Genomic DNA, 14,548 nt, shown 5'->3' on the forward strand with positions numbered 1-14,548 from the left:
TCCAATTATCCAGAGTGGTCCAGAATATTCTCAAGTATGCATTACTATTTCTCAACATTTGATGTGCACGATATTTTATGGAAGCCAAGTGTTAGTGGAACATACAGCAGCTGGTCTGCATACGATGCCTTTTTCCTTGGAAGCATCATGTTTACTGCCTTCTCACTTCTTTTGCAACAATAATCTGTTCAATTGTTTGTGCTCTCTATTTTGATTTCTACATAGGTACAATTTCCATTTTGAATTGAACAACAAAACTAGCTGCATCAGTAATGAAACGTAGTCATATAGTGCACTCGAATGAATGGGCATAGCATCGGGAAGAGTAGAAAACAAACTAGTATTGTTGATTGCATTTTAGGGGAAGGTAAACACGTATAGCTGTTGGTGGCGCCTCCCAGATTTAGTTGCTTTTCTTTGCTACATTTCATACTTTTACAAATGTTGATTCATTGATGTTTACTAAGTTATTATTTAAGAAAGCTCAAAGCAGCACCTGAGTTTGTAGGAATATGTCTCTTTTTTTGTCTACTGCAGAACTGAGTCCAGAGAGCAACTTTTGTTGCCTATTTGGTTTTGCTTTTATGACCGAAATGCTTTTATCATAAATAATTTTGAATACGGTCAATGATATTTTCATTTAGTGAGGCGGCGTTACAAATCAGAAAAAAAAAATCGGTTATGGCTTACTCTTTTATTAACCATGAAAGTTTTTGTGTTTCTCTGTTGTTCTGCTTCTTTTGACAGGTGAAGCAATTGGCAGCCTTGAGAAGGGCTAGAGAAGGAAGAGGGATAGTAGTTTTTGTTTTTTCTCACAGATTGCATTATTTCTGATTAAAAAAGTAATATAGTTTGGCCTACGAGCTGTTAGAACCCCAATATTTATGATCCCAATGAAGGTTATTTAGCTGCCATAAATTGTATGTGATTTGTGGAATAACTCGGATGGAGCCATAAAACTATTCAAAGTGCAAGTATTGCATTCTTTCAAGATTCATTTACCTTTTTTTTCTGTTTTCGGTTAAAAAGGATTATGGTTTGAAATATGCTTCGTATGATTATTTGCGAGTTGGGAACCGTCAAAGCAAAGGATGGAAACTTAATTATTGTAACTACTAGGTAGCGCATGTCCAGATTTGACGTGACCTAGTAGAAAGGGTGAATCTGGACTTTTGCCTATTTTGTACCCTAAGAACAAAGAGTAGAAACATAGAACTTCGATGATAAAATATTGTTGACTTGACACCAAATGATAAGTGAACAACGAAGAAAGCACAAATGCAAAAAGAACAACAGAAACATGGGGAAGATCAAAATTCAGCAAATGTATATGCTTCTTTGTTGTGGTGAAATATTATTGACTTCTCCAGATGATAAGTGAACTCAGATGGACGTTCTGCTCGAAGCAACTAATTTCAAATAACAGAACCCGCACGAGGGAAATGATACACCACAGGCCGTCATTATCTACATCTTATTGTTCTTCGCCAGCTCTTCCACATCGAGCTCTACCGCCAAAACCGGTGAATCCTGGCTCATGGCTATATGGCTGTCGCAGAAACAGTAGGAAGAAACATTTCAGCTCATGTCTAAAGTATGTATACAGGATCTGATTCAGCGATGAAATTAACAACTGAAGTGAGGAAGCTCCTACCTGTTGTCCACTGGGCCATGATCAACGGCTGTTCTCAAAGAGTATATAACTCTGCCAACTATATCAGTCATAGGAACAGGCCCAAATAAGCGGCTATCCCTAGCTTCCTGCCACCAAAACAATCACAAACTTGTGAGCAGGCCTTTGCTCAAATCGAATATACTCAATTCACCGAGAGACACTAATACCTTTGCCTTTAGTACTTGGTTCTCAGCCAGGACCCAGCATTGATCCTTGTCAAGTACAAAGGGCTCGTCCTTCTCGTCAGTAGAGACAATCTCATAGCCTTCCAAGGCAGCCAGTCATCGAACAATTAAATCATCAGATTTCTCTGGATCCTTCAACAAGACGATGTCCCCAACACTTGTCTGTTGAGACAATTTGATGCATAAAAGATGCCAATACATGAAGATGTCATTAAAGGCTAGAAACTGATCGAATAGATGTTCTCATGAATTATTTCTATTAGGGTAGGGTTTCAACCAATAGATGGTGTCAAACTTAATACACATGCATAGCAATGCTTACCCTATGAGATCCATGACTTGATGTAAAAGGAGTTATCAGGTGTCAGACAGTGCAACAAATGTCACATCGCAATATAAATTTGGAAAATAACTGGACTTAGTACAATCAACACATTTTGAAAACTAGCACTCCCAAACAGAAAACAAGATCAAAACAAAAAAGAGATGGTAAAATGGTCTGCTCACACTGCATCTAAACAAATAACAATGAGGTTGATAATCATAATTTAGAAGATGAAAGAACGGAGTATCAAAGAACAGGGTATCATGATACATAACAAGAAAAGTGAAGGTAGCACATGATATCTCAAAATAACAGCTGACAAATATTACAGGTAAAAGCTTTAATTGTAGTTGCACACAATTATGATATCTTGTCGGTTGTCAGTTAATCGTATGTGAGCAGGATTAGTAGGAAGAAAAATCAGTTATCACTTATCAGTTCTCCACAGGATCTAGGTATGGAGTTCTACTATTCAATTGGTTATTCAGATAGTTTACAGATTAAGAAAACTTAGGACTACGTGTAGAAATGGAGCCAAATATTGTGCATGCATAGTCCAAGGCCAAGTCTAAATCTAACTCTGGCCCTAATCCTTTTTATCTCCAATGAATAAGTAGTGTAAAGCATCATCCAGATCACCCATTATCCTGATTCAAACTCCATGTGCTGAATAAATTCACCACATGTGTTGCTGCTCAACTATTTGTGAGCCGAGGTTTATTGATGGATTTAGTACCTCAACATGTAAAAAATAGTAATTTTCGGCCTAAACTTCAGAATTACGTTTTAGAGTTGTGCTTGGATTTTAATTCATATTGCATTTTCTTCATCTTGGCTGGACCCTTTTTTAAGAGTTCTCTAGGTAGAAAACCCAATTAGTACAGCAGCTATAGGCCATGTAAAACTGCAACATATTTAAGACAAGAGTATGTTCACACACTCTAGTAAACTGTTTCTCGTTCTGGTCTAAAAAAGAGGTTAACGTGTCTGCAAATAGCAACATAGAAGTTCAGAAAATAGTAACTTTCACAGATAATTTTCAGCCTAAATATGAGAAGTATGTTTGAGTTGTGCTCAGATTTTCAATTCACATCAGAGTTTTCTTTATCTTGGCTGGACCTTTTTCTAAGAGTGCTCTAGGTAGAAAACCCAATTAGTAACGCAGCTAAGGGCCATGTAGAACTGCAACATAGTTAGTTAAGATAAGAGTATTTTTGCTAAATCTAGTAAATTATTTTTTCTAAGATGTCTCTACATAGAAGTGATTATAAAAAGGCACCAAAATGCTAAACGAAGACAAAATGGTTTCTCTCCCGTACCTAATACTCAACCCGGGAGTATTAGGGAAGGGCATATCTGACTCCTCACATTTTAGCATTAGTAAAAAGTAAAGTTTGGCTCAGTTTTCCTTCCCGAACAATCTCCTCCCTAAACGCAGAGCGACGCCGCCTCCTCGTCACAGAGGCACAGAGCGCAGCTGCCCTCCGCCCCCTCCCTCCGCACCGGCGCCCTCGACTCAGTTCGCGTCGCCGCTCCCCTCTCCCTCCTCCAGCACGCAGCCGCGGTACTCCACCCAGCCTGCGCCGCCGCCGCATTCCTCCCTCCTAACAGCATGCCGCTGCCGTCCAGCCAGCCTGGGCCGCCGCCTCCTCCCAGCCCGCGCCGCCGACCTCGACGTACTTCTCGCAGCACGCCGCCGCACTCCTCCCTCCTCACAGCACTCCGCCGCCGTCCACGGTCCACCCAGCCCGCGCGGCCGCCTCCTCCCAGCTTGAATGAGGTGGTCTGCGGCAGCGGCGGAAAACCCTCGTCTTTTGACGGGGAACGGGGAGAAGGGGGACGGGGAACTGGCAAAATGCGGCGGTGGTGGCGGCGGAAATCCCTGTCTTCGCATCGACGGGGAACGAGGGAGAAGGGCCAGGATTTTATGTTTCTTCCACTGTGGTTTACGATTTTGCCCCTGTGTCTGAATACTCCATCCAAGTACTCCACGACTCTAAATTGGAGTATTAGAGAGTATCTACTAATCTGAGCCGTTTGATCTAAAAAATGGACGGTCCAAATTAGTTTTGGGGTACTGTAGAAGCTCCAAAGTCCTCTATTTGTTTGCAGTAGACCCGGCAGCAAATGATATAAATAATTTCAATTGACTATTGCATTAGTAGTTGTAGTTGATTCAATGCGCCGACATATAAATACTTATATGGAAGGTACGGGTGCGGACACATGACTGTGGAGGCGAAACAATTTCAGTATACACTTCTTAAAGTACAGTTTAGATTAGAGAATTTGGCAAGGGCTAAGAGGTGAAAGAAGTTTTGTTTTGAGAAAAATTACAGGAGTAACCAGCGAAACAGTGATTCGATCTATATTCACTCGAACCATTTCCTGTGATTCAATTATGGAACTAGGCTACACCAATTCATTGGACAGAAATATAAATCTTAAGCATGCTATTGATTGGAAAAAGAAAACAAGCAATTACTTTGGGGTCAAAGCAGCGAGCCTTCTGACGAGGACGGTTCCTCCGGTAGCGACACAACGGGGGCCATGGCTTCACCACCTTTGGTCCAATGCGCAAACGTGAGCTTGCCTTGGAAGAAGCTTTTCCATATAGCATCAGTTAACTCGGTGCTATTGATCTGCCCAACATTGTACTTCTGCATCGATATATACACAGGAAGCAACATATGAAACAAAGTGAAGAACCAACCACAATCTGGTCTAACAACATGATGTCCATGATTCGGTTAATAGCAAGCAGGGAAAGAAACAATCATATGTGATGTAATTCATTTGACTGAGGTTTCATCTTTCCTAGGATTTGGTTCTTGGATGAACTTAATCAGCTCCCAATCCATGGGTAGTAAGTATAACATGCGTGGATCAAGAGAGCGAGGTTGGAAGGGGGAGGTAGGTAGGAGGAAGGGAACGTGACGAACCTTCCATGAGAGGGAGATGGAGTACTCGAACTTGTGGGCGGCGTAGCGGAACCACGTCGACAGAGAAACCATCCTCTCCTCACTTTGCCCTGTCTCGCTCCTCCTCCTCCCGCAGTACTGATCCCCTCCCTCCTTGGAGGATTCCTCCTGCTCTGCGGCGGCGGCTTCTGCTCCCGGTCAGAATTCATGGTGCGACTAGGGAGGAGGGAGATGCGCCGGGGACGATGACCGGAGACGAGGAGGCGGAGGCGATGGGAGGATGATGCCGGATGCGAGGTGGGAGACTGAGAGGGGTAGCTAGGGTTCTTCTTCTTGGACTTGACGACGACGCGTGTGGGTTATGGGATGGGCCTAACTGGCTTACTGGGCCGAATTTGTTCAATTCTCACCTCCAAATGAATATGGTCTAAAAAAAATGATCTACGGAGTATATATAAAAAAAAGGGTGCCAGGTCGCCATGGATACTAGATCCGAATGGATAAGGTATGGGTCGTCGTTTTTGTCCATGAGTGTCTTCTATGAATAGCCGATTAGGTATGGATAGAATTTGAGTGTACGTTCATGCCCCTGTGTTGACCGATTAGTATTTTTAATGATTTATATGAGAAACAATATTATGAAAGTGCATTATTATTTTGTCGTGTAAATTATGATCTTTCATTGACCCATAATCAATCTAACTAGATGATACCCCGCGCGTTGCGGCAGAAATTTTGCTTTTAAATCTTTTATATATTTGAAGAAATGTTTAATTAGATAAAGGGGAAGCAAACAAATCAGACATCAAAGGATCCAATACATGCATAGAAATTGATATAGATATTTTATATGTTGACTGAATATATTTTTATACCAACTTAAGGCAACATCTAGCACTAATGTGACATTCCTAGCGTCACCTCTGCAATAAGATCGGCTTGCAGTAACTTCAAAAGAGGCATTTTTTTAATCTTCATGGAATATTCAAATTTGGGTAGAGCGACGTATTAAGCACCAAAAGAATAAGAATATGGCCATAAGATGGAAGAGGCAAAGCGCACCAGAAATATGATATGTATGGTCTGAACATCCAAAGACAGCAGCCTGAATAATACTCTACCAATTTAGCTTTTAAAATTGCAATGTAAGCAGTAATAAACTCAAAATAGAACAAAAAGAGATAGTTGTATCAAGCAAGTTGTACCTTGTCTACAAAAGTCGCATCAGATGCTTATGCCTTCTTTATAATGAAGAAAACAAAGGTTAGAAATCGGAATCAACAAACTATATAATCAACCGAAGCAACTCTACGATGCTAGACCGCTCCATCCTGACGGATGAACGTGGAGTTGTAGTCCGATGTGAAGTAAGGGTCTGATGACATCTAGCGCATACGCATCAGTCTGGAACCACAACACGGCCCATCCAGAATGTTGGCCGGAATGTTGTGGGCGCAATACTTTTAGGCATCTAAAAGTCCAATAACATTGAAAGAAGAGGAAGGGGATGAATCTCCAAGGGCTCATGAGATTTTACTATTCTTGAAGGGTCTCCATCGGTAACTCCTACGTTCCTTCCAGCTTCGGAATAGGAAGAGCTCACTTGGGGAAATAGTAGGATTAATAACTCTGAGTTTGTGACGATGGCAGGATAATAGAAGGCTATGAATTTTGCAATACTTGAAGGCTTTTCATGTACATGGATGGTGGTGGGACGCGACGGCGGAGAAGATCTTGGCAGCGTTAACGGGGAAGATGAGTCGATGCGTTAACGGGGAAGAATTTTTTTTAGCAACGTTTATGGGGAAGATTTTTTTTTTTTAGAATTCGTTAACGGGGAAGATGAGTCGACAATACTTTAACTGGGCTGTTATGCCATCGATGCAGCAATCAAAACCGGGCTGTTTTTTCTTTCACTTCTGAATTGGGTCCTGGTGCTAGTTGGGCTAAATGGTTTTAGAAGCCCACGTGCTGGTGCTAGCTGATGGAATGCAGGGAGTTCGCTAGACGCAGGAGGAATCGAGGGAGTTCGTCCGGCCGCACGGGCAGAGCTTTGAATAAAGGATGACGTGGCTTCACCACAGGCCAGGGAAATTAGAAAATTAGAAGATGAAAAAAACGCTGACGTGAACGCTGAGATGGATTTGCTAAGTTTATTGTATTTAGTGGGATTCAATTTTGTAGAGTTCCTTGGTGTGCATTATGCTCTCATTGATGACCGGAGCTCTCTGGAGCGCTTCCACCATGTGTTGCTTTGCTCCACTGTAGCTCGAGCTCTCCTTAAGCCTAGCCACCATGTCAGTGAGCTCTGCCATGTCGAGAGAAGCATCCGCATTTAAGGACTAGACAAGAAAGCACCAAGAATAACCATCATGGGGATCTTCCTTGCTGTTTGACGAAAACAAAACAAATAAATGACAAAAACACACAGTATACGGGAACCCTGTATTTTTATTGATCATTGTATTGAATACAAAGTACATGATGCATGCTCCCGTAGGAGTTTGGCTATTTTGCTTTCTGCGACTATGCTTAAGGAGTATCTGACTAGAAAATTGCATGTAGTCCGCTGATTCTCAGCGCGTTTGCAAGCTGCCGGTTAATTACATCTGTAGGGTTAACCGGTGGCGATTCTAGGATGAAAATAGAGGATAGGCTTAAACAACAAAATCCATAAGCTAAATTTAGCAGGAAAAATGTTATCCATAACTAGGGTACAGGAAAATAGCAAAATTCTTTAAAAAAAATCAAGTTTACAAAATTAAGAAGAAATCACGCATAGAGATTGTCCAGAGATACTAGTAATAAAACCATTTTCGTCTTCTAAAACCGAAAATAATTTTTTGTGCAACAAAGTATTTAGCAGTTTCTTCCATAATTAATTCATGCATAATTCGACTGACAAATAGTCATAGTTTTAGCATTAGAAATACATAATCAATGCAAAGCTCACAATATAATCTGCCATTGCCAAGCAAAATCACCCACAGTATGTGGGTTTTATTCTACGCTGCAAGGATAAAGCTGCTCAAATGGGCCATATCATGTACCGCAAGGCCTAGCTAGGCTGCTGTGGTTGACCCAGCAAAACCTTTGGGTTTTCTCCTGCCCTTGATTGAAATCGCTAATACAAAATCATGGATCAAGATGCCACACCCGCACATGCACAATAGATGATTGTTCAAAGCAGAGGGTAGGCTAGAGCCTATCGAAGCCTAGCCAGTAGAATCGTCAGTGGGGTCAAGCCTGCAGAATACCTCCGATTAAGCTGCGTTGATGGCCGTCGTATAATTTTGGATTGCTCGAGATACATAAGATTTTATAAATATGGTGCGGGTGGCCGGCCTTGTTTTGCCTATACCCGGTCACGTGCATATATCGGCATGTTCGTATTTCCAATAGGATATGTTGTCGAGGGGATGACTTTCGCCTCGTCGGTGCCCAGTCGTGTATCCACCTCGACTTCATCGAGTTCGTACATATGTATGTTGTTTTTGCCTCGTCGGTACCCAGCAACGGAGTGTCCGATCCTATGGATTAGACATGTCGATATACTGTGAGCTGGCATATTGGCAATGGTCATAATTTTGTCTAGCCTTGTCGGCACTAGACATGATAATATTTTGTGGCCTTTGTCTCCTCAACAACCATGGTGTCGATGTATAAAAACCATATTGCGTTGGACGATGCTTGCCAATGATTTAATTAATCTACCACCTCGTGAGGGGCAAAATTAATTTGGTAATCATATCATTTTTTTCTTTCGAAAATGGAAGCTATTATTGATCTCAATGTCATATCAATCGATACAAACTCAGAGTATCACACCCCCGGCCTCTGCGCCGAAACGCACACAGCCAAAAAGTACCAACAACCTTATTACAATGAAAGAAATATTACGAGCAGACCCAAGGCGGAGACTAGACTGCCACCCATGGTGGATAAAAATGTCCCTGACAACTTGCTCCAGCTGGTTGCACGCCATCAAAGCCAGTTGACGGTCCGCCGGCTTGAGGAGTATAGACCAAGTACGGAGCCAGTGCGTGCAAGAATACAAAACCTGCAATGGAGAAGTTAAATTCTTTCTATTAAAAACACTATCATTTCTATATTGCCATATTGCCCAACATAAAGCTGCAGCCAAACATGTGAGTGGCATCACGGGAAGAATAAAGATCAGAAGCTATTTGGACAATTGACCACACAGATCGAGAGACATGACACCGGAAAAAAATGTGTGTAATGGTCTCATCCTCAGTGCAAAAACAACATTTTTGACTACCCTTCCAGTTCCGCTTTAACATGTTGTCTTTAGTAAGAGTGACCCCCCGCCGCAAAAATCAAAGGAAAATTTTAATTTTTAGAGGAACCTTTAATCTCCATAACCGTTTGTTAGATATCGGTGTATCAGCATGGACCAATGCCTGGTAAATTGATTTGACCGAAAATAAACCGCTGTGGTGAAGATTCCATCGGAACTCATCACGGCCAGGAGATAGGTTCACGGTAGTAAGGCGAGTCAGGAGGTCGGTCCAATCCACCAATTTAGGTCCGACAAGGTTACGTCTGAAGGACACATTTGGTGGGAAGGAAACGAGAACCTATGCCAAAGTATCGTGTTTGTTACGAACAATGAGAAATAAGGAAGGGTATTGGTCTCGAAGGGGATGACCACCGAGCCAAGAATCTTCTCAAAATCTCACTTGAGAGCCATCCTTGATGGAGAATGATCCAAAACGGAAAAAATACCGCTTGGCTCTCATCATACCTCCCCAAAAGTGAGAATTCCTTGGTTTCCACGTCACCTGAGACAACGCATGTGAACCGATGTATTTATTCCGTATCAGGTCCTGCCATATACCGTCCTCCGATAAAAGTTTGAACAACCATTTGCTAAGGAGAGCAGTATTTTTAGCATCAAGATTCTGAATACCTAGACCCACTTGGTCTTTTGGCCTGCACAAAATGCTCCATTTTGCGATTCTATATTTCTTTTGTTGACTATCATTCTGCCAGAAAAATCTGGACCGAAAATAATCAAGCCTCTTAAGAACTCCACGTGGAATCTCAAAGAATGACATCATAAAAATAACCATACTACTAAGTACGGAATTGATAAGAACAAGTCTTCCTCCCATGTTTAAGTGTTTTTCTTTCCAACTCGCAAGTCTCTTCTCGAGCCACTCCTCTGCACCCTTTCATTCAGAATTTTTCAGCTTCCGGTAGTGAATCGGGACGCCAAGGTATCGAATGGGTTTATAAATTGATTTGATATTGGTTTATAAATTGATCTCGCCTCCTTGCAAGGGGCAAGATTGGTGTAATCTTTGCTTGTCGCGTACGGCTTGGCCGCAATGCTCGTCGTCTTTCATGAATCAATCTCACCTTCCCGTGAGGGCAAGATTAATTTGGGTGATGCTGTACACGGCTTGGACGGATATGCTTGTTGCTTTTTGATGAATTAATGATGCCTCCTCATGAGAGTCAAGATTAATATTTTTTATATTGACTTCTTCGTATTAGGCTTGGCCGCATACGTTCGTCATTGTTTGTGCAAAGCCGCAGTCAACTATCCTTATAGGAGTAGAAGTCCTGGGCTGTTTGTATCATTTGTGGCCAGTTCCATGACATCGGGAGATCATATTTTTTACCTCACTTCGATGGAGGAAACTGCGCATATTTTGATAACACAATCTCGAGTGTCAACCCAATTGTCGGATTGATTTGTGATGATGATCGATCATGCTTGCACCAGGGATTAGTTTCTCCATAAGAAGCAAGATTAACATGTTAATATCTTCGGGCACCAATTGTCTCTCTCGCTTGATATTATTTATGGAGATGTATCGGTAGATTGATTTTTGTTGGGCTTTGTCCCTCGGCTGCACGGACGTGCGCCGGAGCTTCGTGTGCGTCTTCATTTTCTTCCTCTCTCCGACCTCCCCCAAAAGCCTCCGCGGCCGTGGCCTTTTATAGGCGCTGGAGAGGTACGCCCCGCGCCGTTCGGCCGATCGATCTGGTTGTTGGATCAGTTAGGATGGTCTCTCGGCAGAAAACGTCTATGTTCAAACCAATCCTGATTCAGCGCTGACGATCGGCGGGAGGAAAACCCAAAAGTTATATAAAAATTCTGGTACAAAAGTTATAATATACTAGCAAAAGAACCCGGACATGCGTTGCTACGGACGTGGGTTTGTATATCTATTAGTAAGACGGAGTAGGAGAAATCGTGAAAAAAACTGAAGGAAAATAAAATAAGAGGCAGTGACATATTGGTTGTAATTTTAACGAAGTTGACCGACCGGCGCCCACCATCATCACCGATTCCAATTTAATAGATAGCAATAGATAGGCTGGGCCTTTGAAATTTACGTACGTGTAAGCAAAACAAATGCATAGCTTCTGCCATCGATTATGCAAAGGCTGCATGCGGCCATGAACTTTGCTAGTCTTCTTGTACACGTTCATCGCTCAATCTTCGTGGAGCTCATTCTGCTTGAGAATTGTATTTAAATTAGAATCCGTTTGCTTCTGTAATCTGCGTGATGAACTCTACAAAAGGAGTCCCATATTAAATATACACTGCCTTTTTAGCTATTTAGTATCAGTGGGACCCACACGTCATAGGTAACACATCGCTAAGTTATATAAAAATTCTGGTACAAAAATCCGTCTGACACTTGCCTCCGCCCTCCGGTCGCTCATTGCCATGTTCGATCTTCTTTGGCAGCGAGCCCTGCGCCTTCTCACCGCCTCCCGAGGTTTCACATCGTTCTATTTTTGTTGTCGACACTTCCCCCAAGCCTTGAGAGCAACTGAGCGTCGACTTCCCTTGGTTCATGCTGCTCGCTCCCAACATAGCGCGAACCCTGAGCCTTGCCGGTGTTCCGTGTTCTTTCGCCGGAGTTTGAACTCGCTATGTCGTCCGCTTAAAAAGGATTCAACAAATTCTAATTCTAATCATCTCTATAACCACCCAAAATCTGACATGTCAGTGCTAAAACCATTCAAGAGGGGTGATTTATTTGATTTTTAGTATCCGAAGTTTAAGGGGGTAATCGGCCGGACAACATACATTTGGAGGTGAAATAGATTTAAACACTCCGCACAAAAATTCTTGTGCATGATGAATAGATGAAACTGATATATTGCTCACATAAGTTTGCAGTTGAACATATTTTCGCACAGTGCACATCTTCTTATTTCATACGGAGTATTTTGTAATTTGTAGCCGTATGTCTTCATTAATAAGAGCTCGAGAATCCATATCTTATATTGCAATCCAAATTTACGGTTCATAAATTTTCCCACTTGAGCTTTCGACTGCAACAAAATGGTCAATGATGGACATGATACATGCACCAAATCCACAACACTATAAACACAATCCAGACGAGCAAAACAACAACGTAACATTATTTTTGATATTACTATTACACTTATTTATCTATTCATTCTCTGTCATATCTCTAGTAAAAGGATTTTCTGTATCCTGGAAGAGGACTTGCCATATCTCTATCCGAGTCCTGACCCACTCCCGATGGGTTCGGATACGGGTACAGCTCAACCATACCCGTCGTTACCCGTACCCGTACCCGTGGCCGGGTATGAAATTTCGCCATACCCGTCACCAGCCACGGGTACAGGTAACCAGCGGGTATTTCTACCCGACCCGCTAAGTTATATATATGCAAGCGTTTTTGCGTGTAAAAAATTACCGTGAATAAAAAAGACCCGTGTTCAAAGTGTTTGGTGGAAGAACACAGTGAATCAACAAATTAACACAGACCAGTAGAACCCATGTGAAAAATTGACGAGTTATTGACAAGAAAATTCGATCAATCAATGGTGGTTGCCGTCATTGCTGCTGGCTCCGGCCGTCCCCACGCCATCGGATCTCCTTGCTGACACAGGGCGCCGCTGATTGCGTTGCCGTAGCGGTGGCACTGATTGCGTTGCCGTAGTGGCGGCTTCCCGCCGGATCCTCTCGCTGCCACCTTCGTGCGCGATCCGGTGGACTGGGGGAGGAAGCGGGGGGCAGGCCCCTGGCCGGACGCCAACAGACGGGAGGAGGAGGACAGGAACAGGAGGGCGTGGGTGCATGCCCCTGTTCAGACGCCGACGGAGGGCAGACTGGAGGCGGGGCGGCGGACAGGGGAATTGGGGATGGGATTTGGATTAGGTTTAGGTTAACCAGACTTATACACGGGGGTGTTGGGTTGGGTCTTGGCAAAATTAAATGGGCTTTTGTACTGGGCTGATGGCTGACCACTGTAGGTACACGGGTAGACGGGCTCGGTTACCCCAATACCATACACGTACCCGTCAAACCCATCGGATACGAGATTTTCCCATTTGCATACCTACAGGTATTTTTTTTTCCCATACCCGTATCTTAAACGGGTAGAGACCCGTCGGGTAAACGGATATCGGGTACCCATTGCCATCCATACCCACTACGAACCTTACATATTGATAAACGAACAGGAAGAAGAGGTCATGAGTACAAGAGCTCCCAAATGGAATTTTAGCAGCACATGTCACTGTCACAGCAGAAGTGCATGTCCTTTTTTTTTCGAGAACCATGAGAATTGCATGTCTGCTAGACGGTTTCAGGCCTCGAGGATGTCGTAAAATGTGGAAGGTCGATTCCTCCTCTTCAGACACAGCTCCTGCAAGCAGGAAAAATAATGTCACTCGTTTGATTCACGAGGCTCATAAAATACCCAACAGAGTAAACATAGCTTTGCAAACGTTTAGAGGTTCACATGGCTTGGTACCAAATGCTGCTGTCATGAACTCGGTTCATGCTGTGGGGGATAATGGATCCAGGGCCTGTACGAGGTGACCCTGAACCCAAGAGGCGCGACGGCACCATGAAAGCCAGCCGCACCTCAAGTACAGGGAGGAGTGAAACTAGATTGGTTTATTCTTGCTTGCCTCATAAAAATTACAGGGGGGCCCTTTATATAGAGAAGACTCGACTTGACATCCAAGAAACTAATTTTTACTTTCCTAACAAACCATATCTCAATATTCCTATCTTATTTCGTACCTAACTAATTTAGGAGATGCTAATGGGATATTGTCCCTTATTTGGATACCTAGGGCTGCCCCCCCCCCCCTATATGGATGTAGGCCCATGACATTACACCCCCCCTTTTTGAGCAGCTCGTCCTTGAGCTGCGGTGGTGGCCATGGCTGAAGTCCGAGGAGGACCCAAGCGGATGGCCGGCCATGGCCCTCATGGTTGTGCAGCACCTTTGAGTTTGGATGATGAAGCACCCATGTCCCTGCCATCTTTGGAAGAAGTGGCCTCTCCCTTGTGCTCGTGTCTGAGGGCAGGAACCGCTATGTTGCTGCAACACGTCTCACCGTCTTTTCCTACGCCTCGAGGCGCTTCTTCCCTGTTGCTGGACAGCGAAGGCGCTTGTTGTTGCTC

At 43.2% G+C, this 14,548-nt stretch overlaps 1 pseudogene; it reads right to left on the reverse strand.

Annotated features, from left to right (window-relative positions):
• Nucleotides 1-1,202: 1,202 nt before the first annotated feature.
• On the reverse strand, nucleotides 1,203-5,531 carry LOC100845354 (annotated as a pseudogene).
• Between the last annotated feature and the right edge of the window lie 9,017 nt (nucleotides 5,532-14,548).

Source organism: Brachypodium distachyon, chromosome 5, assembly GCF_000005505.3.
Source record: "Brachypodium distachyon strain Bd21 chromosome 5, Brachypodium_distachyon_v3.0, whole genome shotgun sequence".
NCBI classification, from domain to species: Eukaryota; Viridiplantae; Streptophyta; class Magnoliopsida; order Poales; family Poaceae; genus Brachypodium; species Brachypodium distachyon.